This window comes from Erithacus rubecula, assembly GCF_903797595.1.
Source record: "Erithacus rubecula genome assembly, contig: scaffold_182_arrow_ctg1, whole genome shotgun sequence".
Lineage (NCBI taxonomy): Eukaryota > Metazoa > Chordata > Aves > Passeriformes > Muscicapidae > Erithacus > Erithacus rubecula.
The window spans coordinates 60,017-75,667 of NW_027636127.1; the positions used below are offsets into that span (position 1 = coordinate 60,017).

The 15,651-nt window shown below is 46.1% G+C and overlaps 1 long non-coding RNA gene across 1 annotated transcript; it reads right to left on the reverse strand.

The window, feature by feature from the left end:
- Nucleotides 1-2,743: 2,743 nt before the first annotated feature.
- LOC306815675 lies at nt 2,744-15,058 on the reverse strand. The gene is made up of 2 exons (XR_013777437.1): nt 11,833-15,058; nt 2,744-4,587 (listed from the first exon to the last, which is right to left on the reverse strand). It is a non-coding gene; the product is annotated as an uncharacterized lncRNA (long non-coding RNA).
- Nucleotides 15,059-15,651: the final 593 nt, after the last annotated feature.

Genomic DNA, 15,651 nt, shown 5'->3' on the forward strand with positions numbered 1-15,651 from the left:
CCCCATCTTCAGCCCACACTGTGGAACACAGGAGAGCCAGACCCTCTGTGATCACCAGCCCTGCATCTGCCCTGTTCCAGCCTCCTGCCTCTGCGGACACAGCTGATCACTCGGACATAAACGATGAGCGATGAGCCGCCCACTCCAGCCCGTTCCCACCCGAGACCGGCGTGGCCGCTGCTGCCCCCTCCCGCCTGCGCTCCCGCCTGCCCTCTGCAGCACCGGGTTTTTTTGTTCCAGCAGCAGGACTGGGATCAAGCACAGAGACAGCGTGCTTGCATCTAAAGAAGGGACTGACACCGAGTTATCTATTCTGTTCTGTTAGCAATTTTAACAACTGCTGTTGTTTCTGCTTGTACAGTTAGATATATTAGTAAAAGAGCTGTTATTCCTACCCCCTTATCTCTGCCTCAGAGTCCTTGATTCAAACAATTATAATACTTGGGGGGAGTGTGCAAAAATTACTGTGTCTTTTTCCTAATTACTTAGGATCAGACAAAGTATCTGCATGGATTAGAAAGGATACAAAAGAGGCTCTTTCAGGTCCTAGGTTTATTTCATGACGATGGTGTGGCAGGAAAGAGGGAAATTCTCTCTGGGAGAGGGGTATTCAGGAGAGGGTAAGGGGAGTGGCCTTGGATGGCAGCCAATGGGGTAAGGACACAGGGGGTCTGGGTTCAGTATACGGGAACTCTAGGTAGGTTACAAGGTCACAGGGGAAGGTCACAGGACAGGAAGAAGGACAGGGAGCCAGGGACCAACCGGAAGAGATGGACAGAGGTATGCTGAATCATTCCCCTTACCTCATTACAACAGGAGTGGAACTAAAGTCTCTATTTCAAAGGGAAACTTCTGCCTTTACTGGCAGACACTTGTCCTTTCAAACCAGGACAGGCGCCTGGAGCACCTCCCCCCACTTCTCCACTGATCTTGGTGTCACCATGTTGCTTTCCCTCACATGTTCTCACCTCCTCCTCTTCTCTGACTAGAAGCAAAACCCATGACTTTTGTTTTGATTTTCTTCTCAAGTATGTAATCACAGGGGCATTATCAGTCTTTCTCATTGGCCCAGTTCTGGCCAGAGGCATGTCAATCTTCAAAGCCATCAGTCGTTGGCTCTGCCAGACATGGTGGGAAGCATCCAGCAGCTTCTCACAGGAGCCATCTTTGTGGCCCCCCACTACCAAAAACCAGGCTGTTCCAAAGCAATAGACTTATCTACAACTGTCTTTTAACCTAGGAAGCAGCTCCCTTTGTTACTCTTGTAGGAATTCTTGTTGAAGTGTCAGGTTTTGTTCCCTCAGCCAAAAGATATGTTCTTTCATTTCTACACTTGAATAATCTGTCCTCTTGAAGACTGATAGTGAAAGGCTTTCAGTTCTAGGTAAGCTTTCTAGCATCCAGCACCTAGATTTAAATGCAGATACAAAAAATCCCTGATAACATTGGAAATGTCAGAATTATTGCTGCTGGAAAGGTGCAGAACCTCTGGGTGATGGTGTGATGTCATTGGGCAGCAAAGTTCTGCCCATATGGCTCACTATTGTTTCAGACAGCTTTATCTGACCTGGAAGCATGAAAATCAGAAGCCAGCTCAGGCTAATGGCCTTCAGGAAGGTATAACCTTTCTGCCACCAGTATTCTAGCAGCTAGCTCACTTCCAGAAAATGCATAAAAAGACATAGAAAATGGATGGGTGGGAAAAAAAGGGCCAGCTCTTACATCATGGCTTTTATTGCACGCTGGTTATCTGTGCCATAGAGGGACTTGAATTAATCTCAGTTTTACTTTCCTTCTGCAGTCAGTTTGAAGGTATCTGATGTAGTCCACTCAAAGCAGTAACCAGATACTTCCATAGTGGAAACAGAGAGGTATGAAGTCATCTAACTTTTTCTTCAAATTTTTTCTCATGTTACAGGTTATTGGATAGACAGTCTGATGCATTTTAGAACTCATTCAAAGAAAAATAGATCAGAAACTCATCTAGCTACAATGGACAGGTTTGCTTAGAGCGGAGCTAGAGTGGTTGCAAATTCAAATCCCTTCCACCCACCCCTGCTTTAAGTAAATTCTTTATTTTCTTGTGGAAGAAAGCATATTGAATGGGTGATATGACTACAGTGCAGCACTCTAATCCCTTGATACACATCATCCACAAACACAGGTGAATTAAAGGATTCGGAGGCTACACAAACCTAATAATTACCTACTGTGTATACATACATCAGCATTGCAGGAAAACTGCATCGTTTACCTAAAATTGCCTCACACCCCATCCTATAACAATTTATCTCTCTATTGGGCAAGGCTCAAACGTTGTCATGGGTCTAGAAGCTTTAAAGCTAAATGCAGTCATAAAACTCCTGTCCACAACAGCTGTGGAAGACAACTGCACCTTAGCCCTGATGAATAACTACTAAACAGGGCACAATATTTAACAAAATACCAGCCATATTTCATAATACCATAAGTGGTTTAGAGTGCATCCTAAAAAATGGCACTCACCTTTACTTTTATGATGTACATGTGAGATGTTTACATCACCTCAACCAGTTCAACAGTTAGCTGAGTCACACTTGAGTTTGACATAGAGTAAAAATAGCACCTTCAGCAACAGATACTGGTTTTAAATGCATTATTCAGAATTATTCAGGAACCTCTCTTCACACTCTATTTACAGGTCAAGTCACCATGCAACTGTAATGCAAAAAGCACTGATCCTCTGCGAGCACTAGGAAAAAGCTCCATGGGTAGCATGGCTTTATTGGAAATAAATCATGCTAAAAACTGATCCTTAACAGGTACAAAAAAGATCCAACAGCTAAGGAAAGGAGAAGAAAAATTGGATGCAATACTATGATCAATGTGAATTGAAGACTGCTGTGAAAGATCATACAAAAAAAGGCAATGAGGAATAGTAATACACCATTAAAGGTGGGAGTACAGGGCAGACAAAAGTTACAAAACATCCTGCTTCAATATTTTTCATCTATGTACTTTGTTCACATACTGTAATAGTAACAGAAGGCAAAAAGCAACAGAGATCTGACTAATGAAATAAGAACACAAAATTAGGAAAAAGTGAAAGCTGGTTATCAGGGAATAATCTTAAATATAGTTACTCAACAGAACCATTATACTTGGAAAAGCTGCTCTGTCAGCATACATAGACAATACCATTATTCCAGCTCTCTGAAAATGACTTTATTTTCCTGATCTTTAACCCCTTCCATATAGAGTATTGCTGTGATTACCCACCGAAATACTGTGGAAACACTGTGCAGTTACAACTTCTATCTTCTAAAAAGTCAAGCTTCCTCTACAGCAAGTCAGAGTGCAGTATTCCCACACAAAATACAGCAGTTACGGAAGTGACAGAGACCAGAAGTGGGAAATCCTCCTAAGTAATCCTGCACATGAGAAAGCAATTTCATTTTTTTTTCTTACAGCTGCCATAGAAAGCACACACTTCGCTTGATCATCTGGCAATTCAAAGAGGATTTAATAATCTAAATTTGAGTTTAAAGGCATTTTTTTCCTATCACCTCTTAAATTTCTCCAACCAGAAATTAAACTACATTCAACTGTGCATAATTTGGAGCTTTTGGTAGTGGGGATGTGTCCTAATTCTGACACGACAGCACAGGGACTGTGTAACGCAAGGTTTGCATAGATAGTCTGTCCCAGCCGAAAGAACATTAAGAAGTCATCACATCTTAGGATTTTGTTGCGTTTGTGAAAAAAACATGAAATTAGGGAAAAAACAAACCAAACAATCCCATTTACTTTGGCTTCCCCTATGTCCCCAGGTAAGGAGGAGATGGGGAATAAGAGACACAACACAAGTCACGTCTATTTCAAATCTTCATGGTCTTAAATGAAGTTTATTACAGGCCCCCATGAAAATATTAAAAATTCACCAGCGCATACACTTCTGCACCTTTGTCCAGGTTGTTATTATAGAGTGGTCAAGCATCCTTTTTATTAAAAAGTTTTTTGGGTTTTTTACAGTATTGCTGTGTTTTGCAACAGAATTAAAAAACATTTGTGGTATCCACCCAGCAACAAAGATTTCCCAGAACAAACCAAAAGCACAAATGCATGTTATGAAGGGGCCTTACCTATGCCAGTTGTTTAACAAGCAAGAAAAAAAAAAATCTATCGCTTCTGTTTAGTGTTGATGAATTTACTCCATTTTCCAGAAGGCAAATTCTTTCAATAAATATCAGAATAACTTCCGAGATGATAAGTTTCCAGAGATACAAGCAGCGGCTCTGTGCAATTTCTCTGGGAGTCCTGTGCTGCCCCTTGTTTCAGTCCAGTGAGATAATGTCAGGAGCACTGCCTTTGCTTCTGGTTATCACTCCTGTCTTGCTCCTGCTGGACGAGCTAACGTGTGCTGCTCTTGTGGTGGCTGGTTGATGTGATGATGCTGCCAGGCATGCTGCTTGTTAAGGTTGAGGTGAGACTATCCAAAAACATAGGAGGACAGTACTGCTTGAAGCAATGAAGAATGACGATATTAACTGCACAAGGGAAATGTATGCTCTGAAGAGTGACAAGCACAAAACATTTTACTATCAAAACCTTGTTAACACATTGTCCTGGTTTGAAAGGACAGGTGTCTGCCAGTAAGGGCAGAAATTTCCCTTTTTGGAATAGACTTTGGTTCCATTCCCCCCCCCACCAAGTATTATAATTGTTTGAATCAGACTCTGAGGCAGAGATAAGGGGGGTGGGAATAACAGCTCTTTTACTAATATATCTAACTGTACAAACAGAAAACAATAACAGTTAAAATTGCTAACAGAACGAAATAGATAACTTGGTGTCAGTCCCTTTAGATGCAAGCATGCTGTTTCTGTGCTTAGTCCACAGCCCGGATGTGCCAATGGCAGACGGGAACTAAGGCAAAAGGGAGGGGGTGGGGCGGCAGCGGCCACGCCGGTCCCGGGCGGGAACAGGCTGCAGCGGCGGCTCCTCGCTCACCGTGTGTGTCCGGGGGATCAGCTGTGTCCGCAGAGGCAGGAGGCTGGAACGGGGCAGATGCAGGGCAGGTGATCGCAGAGGGTCTGGCTCTGCTGTGCTCGGCCGCGTGGCTGAACGATCCCACACGTCCTGCTCCCAGCTCGCCGGAAACGCGAGTGCCTGCCCGGAAGCCTCAGAGGCCCTTCCGGGGCTGTCCCCACCCACCCCTTTGTCTGGACCCATCAGGGACCCTGGGTGTAGCCCGGCCAGCTCCATTGGCATGATAATGGGAAAAATTCTTTCAATTGACACAGTAACAGAAAAACACTCAACCCCCAACATTATCCACCCCGAATTTTTCCATGCCATCATGCTACATCATATTGAAACCGTTAAATTATATACATACATGTAGTTACAGGCACAGTATCATATATAGTTCACCCTAGAATAAGGTCCCCTTGGGGTATGCATCGGGTCTCTCCATCCTTTTGCATCACCCACCAAGTGCAACCTGGTCCTTGAGCGAAAACCACCCCACGAACAGGATTGTCTTTGCTGGAAGCAGAGTTCACCCAGACAGTTTTCCCTAACATGTCTCTCAGGTGTACCACTGGAACCTTATCTCCATCTGCTGCTCCCAAAGGCTCTGACTGGGCAGGGCCTGCTCGGTTAGTGGAACCTTGGGTATTCACTAACCATGTGGCCTTTGGTAGATTGATCTCCCAGTTCTTGAAAGTCCCCCCACCAAGTGCCTTTAAGGTGGTTTTAAGCAGACCATTGCACCGTTAAACTTTCCCAGCCGCTGGTGCATGGTAGGGGATAAGGTACACCCACTCGATGCCATGTTCTTTAGCCCAGGTGTTTATAAGGCTATTTTTGAAATGAGTCCCACTGTCTGACTCAATTCTTTCAGGGGTACCATGTCTCCAGAGGACTTGTTTTTCCAGGCCCAGGAGGGTGTTCCGAGCAGTGGCGTGGGGCACAGCGTAGGTCTCCAACCATCCGGTGGTGGCTTCTACCATGGTCAGCACGTAGCGCTTGCCCTGGCGGGTTTGAGGCAGTGCGATATAGTCAATCTGCCAGGCCTCTCCATACTTATATTTGGACCATCGCCCCCCATACCAGAGGGGCTTCACCCGCTTGGCCTGTTTGATGGCAGCGCACGTGTTACAGTCATGAATAACCTGAGAGATGCTGTCCATGGTTAGATCCACCCCTCGGTCTCGTGCCCACTTATAGGTGGCGTCTCTGCCCTGATGGCCTGAGGCATCGTGGGCCCATCGAGCCAGGAACAGTTCTCCCTTGTGTTCCCAATCTAAGTCTATCTTTGAGACCTCTATCTGTGCGGCCTGATCTACCTGCTTGTTGTGCCTGTGTTCTTCATTAGCCCGACTCTTGGGAACATGGGCATCCACATGACGGACTTTCACAGGGAGCTTCTCTACCCGAGTGGCAATGTCTTTCCACTCATCAGCAGCCCAGATTGGTTTTCCTCTACGTTGCCAGTCAGCCTTTTTCCACCTTTCCAGCCAACCCCACAGAGCATTGGCTACCATCCACGAATCAGTGTAAAGGTAGAGCTTTGGCCATTTCTCTCTCTCAGCAATGTCCAAGGCCAGCTGAACAGCTTTGAGTTCCGCAAGTTGACTCGATCCACCTTCTCCTTCGGTAGCTTGTGCAACCTGTCGTGTAGGGCTCCATACGGCAGCTTTCCACTTCTGGTTAATCTCCACAATGCGGCAGGAACCGTCGGTGAAAAAGGCGTAGCGTGTTTCATCTGCTGGCAGCTGGTTGTACGGTGGAGCTTCTTCAGCCCGGGTCACTTGCTTCTGCTCCTCTTCATCAGCGAGACCAAAATCTTCACCTTCTGGCCAGTTTGTAATTATCTCCAAAATCCCAGGGTGATTTGGGTTACCAATACGAGCGCGCTGCGTGATGAGGGCAATTCACTTGCTCCATGTGGCGTCGGTGGCATGGTGAGTAGAGGGAACCTTTCCTTTGAACATCCACCCCAGCACTGGCAGTCGGGGTGCCAGGAGAAGCTGTGCTTCTGTGCCAATCACCTCTGAGGCAGCTTGAACTCCCTCATAGGCAGCCAAGATTTCCTTCTCTGTGGGAGTGTAGTTGGCTTCAGATCCTTTGTAGCTTCTGCTCCAGAATCCCAGGGGTCGGCCTCGGGTCTCACCAGGCACCTTCTGCCAAAGGCTCCAGGACAGACCATGGTTCCCAGCTGCAGAGTAGAGCACATTCTTTACCTCTGGTCCTGTCCTGACTGGGCCAAGGGCCACTGCATGAGCGATTTCCTGTTTGATCTGGGCAAAGGCTTGCTGTTGTTCAGGGCCCCAATGGAAATCATTCTTCTTGCGAGTGACCTGGTAGAGAGGGCTCACAATCTGGCTGTACTCAGGTATGTCCATTCTCCAAAAGCCGAGAGCACCTAGAAAAGCTTGTGTCTCCTTCTTGCTTGTTGGTGGAGACATTGCAGTGATCTTATTGATGACCTCAGTGGGGATCTGGCGCCGTCCATCCTGCCACTTCACTCCCAGGAACTGGATCTCTCGGGCAGGTCCTTTGACTTTGCTCTTTTTAATGGCGAAACCGGCTCCCAGCAAAATCTGGATGATCTTCTCTCCTTTCTCAAATACCTCCATTGCTGTGTTCCCCCACACAATGATGTCATCGATGTACTGCAAATGTTCTGGAGCCTCACCCTTCTCCAGTGCAGCCTGGATCAGTCCGTGGCAAATGGTGGGACTGTGCTTCCACCCCTGGGGCAGTCGGTTCCAGGTGTACTGCACGCCCCTCCAGGTGAAAGCAAATTGAGGCCTGCATTCTGCTGCCAAAGCAATGGAGAAGAATGCATTTGCAATGTCAATGGTGGCATACCACCTTGCTGCCTTGGACTCCAGCTCGTACTGGAGTTCCAGCATGTCCGGCACGGCAGCGCTCAGCGGTGGAGTCACTTCATTCAATGCCCGATAGTCCACAGTCAGTCTCCATTCTCCATCAGATTTCTGCACAGGCCAAATAGGACTGTTGAAGGGTGAGTGGCTCTTGCTGACCACCCCTTGGCTCTCTAGATCACGGATCATTTTGTGGATGGGGATCACAGCATCTCGATTTGTCCGGTACTGCCGGCGGTGCACGGTCATGGTGGCAATTGGCACCTGTTGCTCAGTCACTTTCAGGAGTCCTACTGCAGAGGGGTTTTCTGACAGTCCAGGCAAGGTGTTCAACTGCTTAATGCTCTCTGTCTCTACAGTAGCTATTCCAAAAGCCCACCTGAACCCCTTTGGGTCTTTGTAGTAGCCGTTCCTGAGGAAGTCTATGCCTAGAATGCACGGTGCCCCTGGGCCAGTTACAATTGGATGTCTCTGCCACCCCTTCCCTGTCAGGCTAATCTCAGCTTCCAGGAAAGTGAATTCCTGTGATCCCCCCGTCACCCCAACAATGGAAACAGGTACCTTCCCTACATGTTCTGATGGTATCAGGGTGCATTGTGAACCAGTATCAACTAACACTTTATGTTTCTGTGGCTTTGACATGCCAGGCCATCGCACCCACACTATCTAATAGATCCTGTCATCCCATGCCTCTCCCTGGCTAGAGGCAGGGCCCCTCTAGCCCTGGTTATTATTTCTTTCCTGGGCATACATAGTGGAGGTTCCTTCCAGGGGATCTGACAGAACATCCTCCTTGCTGTAATACCCTGCACCTTGCTTGTGGGAGGTTGAGGCTACCTTCATTTTAGTGCGGCTCCCTCGGTTAGCATTTCCCTCCCTGAGCTGACGCACCCGTGCTGCCAGGACAGAAGTGGGTTTCCCATCCCATTTTCCCATGTCTTCCCCATGGTCTCGCAGGAAAAACCACAGGTCAGCTCGTGAGGTGTACCCTCTCTCCCTAGCTGGGGGACGTGAAGCTCTGACTTGGGGGCCTGTGACTCGTACTGGTGCTACGCTGATCTTCCTCACCTCCTCAATTCTCTCTATCATCTCCTCCCTCATATCCCTCATCCTATCTTCGACCTGTTGGAGGTCCCTGGCCACGGCAGAGACATTAGCCTGCATTGGGCCATTCATCATGCTCTCGAAATTTCTGAGTTTGTTGGCAACAGAACACACTGTCTCTGGGTGGTTATCAGCATTAATCATTGCTATGTAGGTGGTATATTGAGATGGACCCAAGGTTGCCAGATTCCATAACATCTGCCCTGTGCACTTGACCTTGTCAGGGTCATTGTCATGCTGTCCATCCCTCCCAAAGAGTACCTCTAATACTGCTGTCTCTCTCAGCTGCTGGATCCCTTCCTCAAGGGTCTTCCAGCGCATCCTACGGTGGTGCTCCTGCATTCTCTCTCTGTGTAAAAACTTCTCTCTCACACTCATTAAAAGCCGGTCCCAGAGGGAAAGGAGGCCTTGCTCCCTTACGAATATCTGGTCCACACCTGAATCCTGGGCCAAGGATCCCAAATTCCTGGCCTCAGTTCCATCCAGTTGTACACCTGTTCCTGTAAGGTCCCAGACCCGGAGTAACCAAGTTGTAAAAGGCTCACGGCCTTGCCGAGCAATGTCTTTACGCAGGTTATGGAGACTATCGTATGAGAGGGACTCGGTGACAATCTCAACCTCTGGCTCCCTTGCTGGTTGTGAGGACCCTCCTTGCTGATCCCCATTATCTAAGTGCCTCGTTTTAATCTTAGATTTTCTAGTTTCCACAGGAGCAACTGCTGCTGACTGTGGCTGCTCCTGTGATCCAGCTGGAACCTGAACAGATACGACATCTACGGGTTCCACTGCAGCACCATCTGACTCTCCCTCTTTAGGGCAGAGGGAGGGTTTCTCACCAGCTGGAGAAAAATGCTCCTTCATCATCTGGCTATGCTCTTTCAGCATTTGGTTTATATCTTTCACTAGAGCCCCCACCCACTCTGGATGGCTCATTTCTGCAGTGGGCTGTGGGGCATCATCCCTAGTCCCTGGGGCAGGTATCAGAGTTGTCATCCAAGCCAATATTCCCTTGTTTCTGAATGCTAAGTAAAACAGGCCAATCAGCAACACCAGCCACTGTATAATAACAGTGGCAATTAAAACAGATCTGAAATCCTTGAGAACCAGTGGGGTAGCCTCAAAAAACTGGGTGATGGGTTGGGAAAAAATTTCCCTTGGACTCGTTACCTCACAGTAAGTACCATTACTGAAATAGCCCCAGAAACACGCAGTTAGATTACGATAGCTCCGGATCCATGCAACCGCTTTCCAGAAAAAATTAAAAATCCATGAATTCCTGACATAATCAATCCACCAAACCGATCGGACAATAGCCACAGCAACCTTGGTGAGGGGGCCCAAATTCAAATAAGGGCTTACAAATGGGAGGGAGATGGCTGTGACCACATGGAACACAAACCAGATTAAACCAGACAACATATTGCCAGTTAAGAGAGCTGTTATTCCTGTGTTAACTCTCAACTCAGTGTCCTCTACTCCACGTCTGGGCGCCAAAATCTGTCCTGGTTTGAAAGGACAGGTGTCTGCCAGTAAGGGCAGAAATTTCCCTTTTTGGAATAGACTTTGGTTCCATTCCCCCCCCCACCAAGTATTATAATTGTTTGAATCAAAGACTCTGAGGCAGAGATAAGGGGGGTGGGAATAACAGCTCTTTTACTATTATATCTAACGGTGCAAACAGAAAACAATAACAGTTAAAATTGCTAACAGAACGAAATAGATAACTTGGTGTCAGTCCCTTTAGATGCAAGCACGCTGTTTCTGTGCTTAGTCCACAGCCCGGATGTGCCAATGGCAGACGGGAACTAAGGCAGGAGGGAGGGGGTGGGGCGGCAGCGGCCACGCCGGTCCCGGGCGGGAACGGGCTGCAGCGGCGGCTCCTCGCTCACCATGTGTGTCCTGGGGTGTGGGAGTCCAGGGTTTTTCCCTGGCTCCTTTGGGGGTGCAAAAACCCCCCTGGCAGACCCCTCAGAGACCCCCGAGTGCTGCCCAAGAGCTGCAGGGGCTGGATTTGGCTCCTTGGGAAAATCTGCCCACGCTGAGAGAAGAAACACAGAAAAGAATGATGAGTAGAGTGTAAATTAGATTGTTAAAATGTAGTATAAGTAGTTTTTTAGATTGTTTATATTAAGGGCCATGTGGCCAAGATGGAGGACCCTAGGTGTGGTGGACTTCTTCCTCCTTCTTCTTCATGTCATCCATGTTGAAGGTGCACCCTGGGAACCACAGATTGGATGGGAAAAAACTGGACATTGCAAAGAGGTTACATGGCATTGGGGAAAATTTGTAAATATTGTATACGTAGTTTAGGGTATAAAGACCTTGGCTCAGCCCTCTCAGGAGACCTTTCTGCTATGGTCGACCTGCAGAGCAGACCTGTGCCGGGCTGCCAGAAACTTTTTTAAAATAAGACAAATAAACAGCCCCAAAACAACTCAAGGTCGTCTCGAGCTGCTTTCTTGTCGGCGCCTCCGAGAGAACCAAACTTTTTACCACCTCCATGCCCTCTCTGGGGAGGTCTCAAGCCTGAAGAGACCCTCAGAGACGGGACACGAGGGATCAGCTGTGTCCGCAGAGGCAGGAGGCTGGAACGGGGCAGATGCAGGGCAGGTGATCGCAGAGGGTCTGGCTCTGCTGTGCTCGGCCGCGTGGCTGAACGATCCCGCGCGTCCTGCTCCCAGCTCGCCGGAAACGCGAGTGCCGGCCCGGAAGCCTCAGAGGCCCCTCCGGGGCCGTCCCCACCCACCCCTTTGTCTGGACCCATCAGGGACCCTGGGTGTAGCCCAGCCAGCTCCATTGGCATGATAATGGGAAAAATTCTTTCAATTGACACAGTAACAGAAAAACCCTCAACCCGCAACACACATGCATAGCAAAAAACAGAGTTCAGCAAACCAGCAAGTAATCAAGCAAAGATGAGCCATGAGTCCTTCTCCCTCATCCTCCCCTTTTTGTTTTTCTTATTAAATAGTTAGCTTGAAGATTTATTAGTGCATTAAGAAGCACTATCATGTCCACAAAAAACCCACCCAAAAAACCCTTGAACATTTGGAGAATGTTCACTGCCCATAGGTACCAGGCCCAAATACCTATTTCAGGCTCCTGCAATCATGAAAGGCAGCAAAATGCTTTCTGCTCTTTCAATGGAGGTTAGAATAATTTCATCCCCACAAATGGCAGCAGCTCTACTAATCAACATTTTCATAGTATACACCTGCAACAATATAAGCAGGTATCTAAACATTTTAGTAGTGATAAATGAGCCCTGATCAAGTCTGATAAGGAAAAATTCTTAAGTTGATTTAAATTTCCTGAAGTCAAAGACAAGCCATTTCACAGCTGAACATTCTAAGCATTTAGAAACAGAACAAGGTTGCCAGATGTCAAAGAAGATAAGACACCCCCCACACACGCACACATTGTTTGACACACTTTACTTTCTCTTACCCTGTGGATTAGAATCTTGGGCATATGTTTGAAACAGCCTGAGTTGTTTGAACTGTCCAAAATGGACAGTTCATAGCAGCATACCTGCTTGCAGTCTTCCACATGAACAAACATCTGTTATTCCCGCTTTTGACAGTTCAGATCTCAAGGGTAGGCACAGAGTATTGCAAGATGCAATAAGTGGAAAGAAAAGGAGGAAGTTCATCCTTCATTTTTAAGACACCAGAAAGTCAACTCTACTCTAAGAGACCTACTACTGTTTTATTCTAGTGACAGAGGTGAAAAAGAGAGTCTGCTTCAGATCCTCTAGTCTTAGTTAGGGAGCTGATATTCCCCCATTTTTCAAGGCTGTAGTCTGTCTGCATAAGTATCTAGTTACAGTAAAAATTGTTCTCCCTAATGGTGTAAAGTTTAAATTCCTAGGGAAGGAAAAATACCACCTGGTTCTTTTTGATCTACAAAATTTCCATATAATCCAAAGCCAATGGAGCTGAAGTGTTGCATGGAAGACTTTATTATAAAAGTATTCAGTCGTGCCCTTCAAATTAATGAAGATATTTTCTTTAGAACCTAATCTCCTACTAATATAAAAAAGAACAGAAATAACAATCAGTAAGGTATATTTACAGAGCTTAATCTGGTCTACAGATAGACAGCATGAACTAAGAGCATGAAGTACATGATCATAGAATCCTAGAATGGTTTGGGTTGGGAGGGACCTTCAAGACCACCTAGTTCCAAACCCCTGCTGTGGGCAGGGACACTTTCCGCTAGGCCAGGTTGCTGAAATCCCCATCCAACCTGGCCTTGAACACTTCCAGGGATAGGGCATCCACAGCTACTTTAGGCAACCTATCCCAATGCCTCATCACCCTGAGCGTATTTAAGGTAGTGCTGTGCTAGTATCTGCTTTGCCTAGAAAGGCAGACTACAAATAAAGACTGAGCTTCCATGCCTGGATTTATCATAGTAAGGCTAAACTGAATCCTCCCTTAATGCATTTTCATTACCACCTCTTGTTGGCAAAATGTATTTTCCTGGTCTGTGGTTAGGTCTAAGCAAGTGGACTGCATAAATGTGATAGTTATTTGAGCAGTATGTCACAAAAAACAAATTTGAAAATTAACCCCACAGCAGTTCAGAAACATACCTGTGAATCAACTGGGATTAGTGGAAGAAAATTCAGTCCTAGAAAGAAGGATAATAAATTAATGAGTCTTTCTTTTATGCATACACAACAAATTTAAGGAACTTTTTTTGTGGTCACAGAACAGAATTGGCAATTGTTACACAGTTTCTAAATGGAATATACTACTGTGACACCACTCTCAATGACTACCTCATGCAGCAGCAAAATGAGTTATCTAGTACATGTGTCTCTTTTTAAGAATGAGGATGACATAATGTTGCATTATTCACTGGATATTGCTGGGTGGTTCAATGTGGTTGCTTAGATGGAGTTTGCCATTTGGAGCTGTTGGCTCATAACGCAAGTTTCACTGCATATTGTACCTGACTTGGCCAAACTGGGACATGAAGAGTGCCATCACATTTAAGATGCTGGAATGAAGTAAAGTCACAACATGCACAAGTCCAAAACCAAGCAGCAGATCTCTTCCTCCACCCATGGGGAGTCAATAAGAAAACTTTTCTAATATCATCCCCATTTTGTGTCTAGACAAATAAAAGGAGCAAATAAGAGGAAACTACAAGTAGTTCAAGGTATATCCTCTAAGATCAGTGACAACTAGCGTCCATCTTTTACACCAGTAATGTGTAAGCATTTAGGGGAAGACATTTAAAATTATGAAACCAATGAGAAATTATGAGCTTTTTTTGTTTTGTTTTTAAATATTGGCCTTGTGTTTGCTATGTCAACAGAAAAAATGGTAAACTTCTCCCCTCCTTCTCCTCTCGGCTCCAAATTTGTTCTGGCCAGTGATATCTCCCCTTTCTCATTAGAGAAAAAAATTGGATGATATTTAAGCTTAACTGCTTTTACAGAATTGAGAGCTTCTTTTGGTCTTGCACATTCTAGAACTTCAGCCAATAGAGATAGACAACAGCTCTAGATTTCTGTTCTCTGAGCTTACTCTCCTATCTAATTTTGGAAGACAACCAATTTCTTAACAAGGGAGAAGTGGAGGGAGGGAGCAGTAAGGGAAACAAAATGGACAGAGAAACAAGGGGAATTATACCCATTTCACTACCAAACTGGTACTGAAAGAAGAGGGAAAAAATGGGTGATGTTCCAGGGCAGAAATATATACAGGCAATGAAAGGAGAAGAGGGGAAGTACAGGAGGGCAATGTGACACTTGTCACCACAAGTCACCATTCCCTGGGCTCTGGGTTTGTTACAGCCAGCAAAGAGAACCCCCAGAGTCCCTATATACAGTGTTCTTTTCAAGGATCCAGGATTGAAAACAATCAGTATCCCCACCTTTTGTCTGATATTTAGCAGCAATGTTGAAGAATACATCATAGGCATTTAGGGTATGTCTAGGTAAAGAAAGTCAATAGATGTCAGTTTACAGATTGTAGCTCAACACCTTTTTCATAGTCTAGACAGAGCATCACTACAATCAGTTAGCAGAATATCTACATCTAGGGTTTGGATGAGTCAGTGCCATCACACATCTATTAATTTAAAGAAGTAGCTACTCTCCCTCACACCTACAACACATAGCAAGGGCTCCACTGGGGAGCACAAATACTTCTTCTTTTTTTAATATATTTCAGAAAGGGGACTTGTGGCTGTTACAGGCCTGCCATGATTCCCCCCACTCTCTGACCTGCCTTTGGCTAGCTCTGGGTCAGAGATGGAGGGAATTTGGCCATGGACAAAGCAAAAGACCAAGGAGGCTCCTTTTCCTGGGATAATCCAAGCATTTATTCCTGAAGGCTTCCAGGGGAAAAAGAGAGAGAACCAAGGAGTGGCGGGGATTTTTCAAGTCTTGGCAAGGGGTGGAGGAACCCCAGATCACAGCCAATCAGGTCCTGCTGGGGGAAAAAGGGGAGGGGGGAAGGGTTAAACCATATAACAGACCATGGGGGAATCACAGGAGAAACCATTTCAGTGCAAAATATAAACCAAATCAGTGAAATTCAACACAGGCCCAGGGAAAATCTTAAGGATTTTTCCAGTCTAACTTTCTCAGGCTCAGTTAGGGTTTTTCCCAAGCTAGAGACCTTTCTCTAATGTAAACATAAGAGAAAGAATTGTA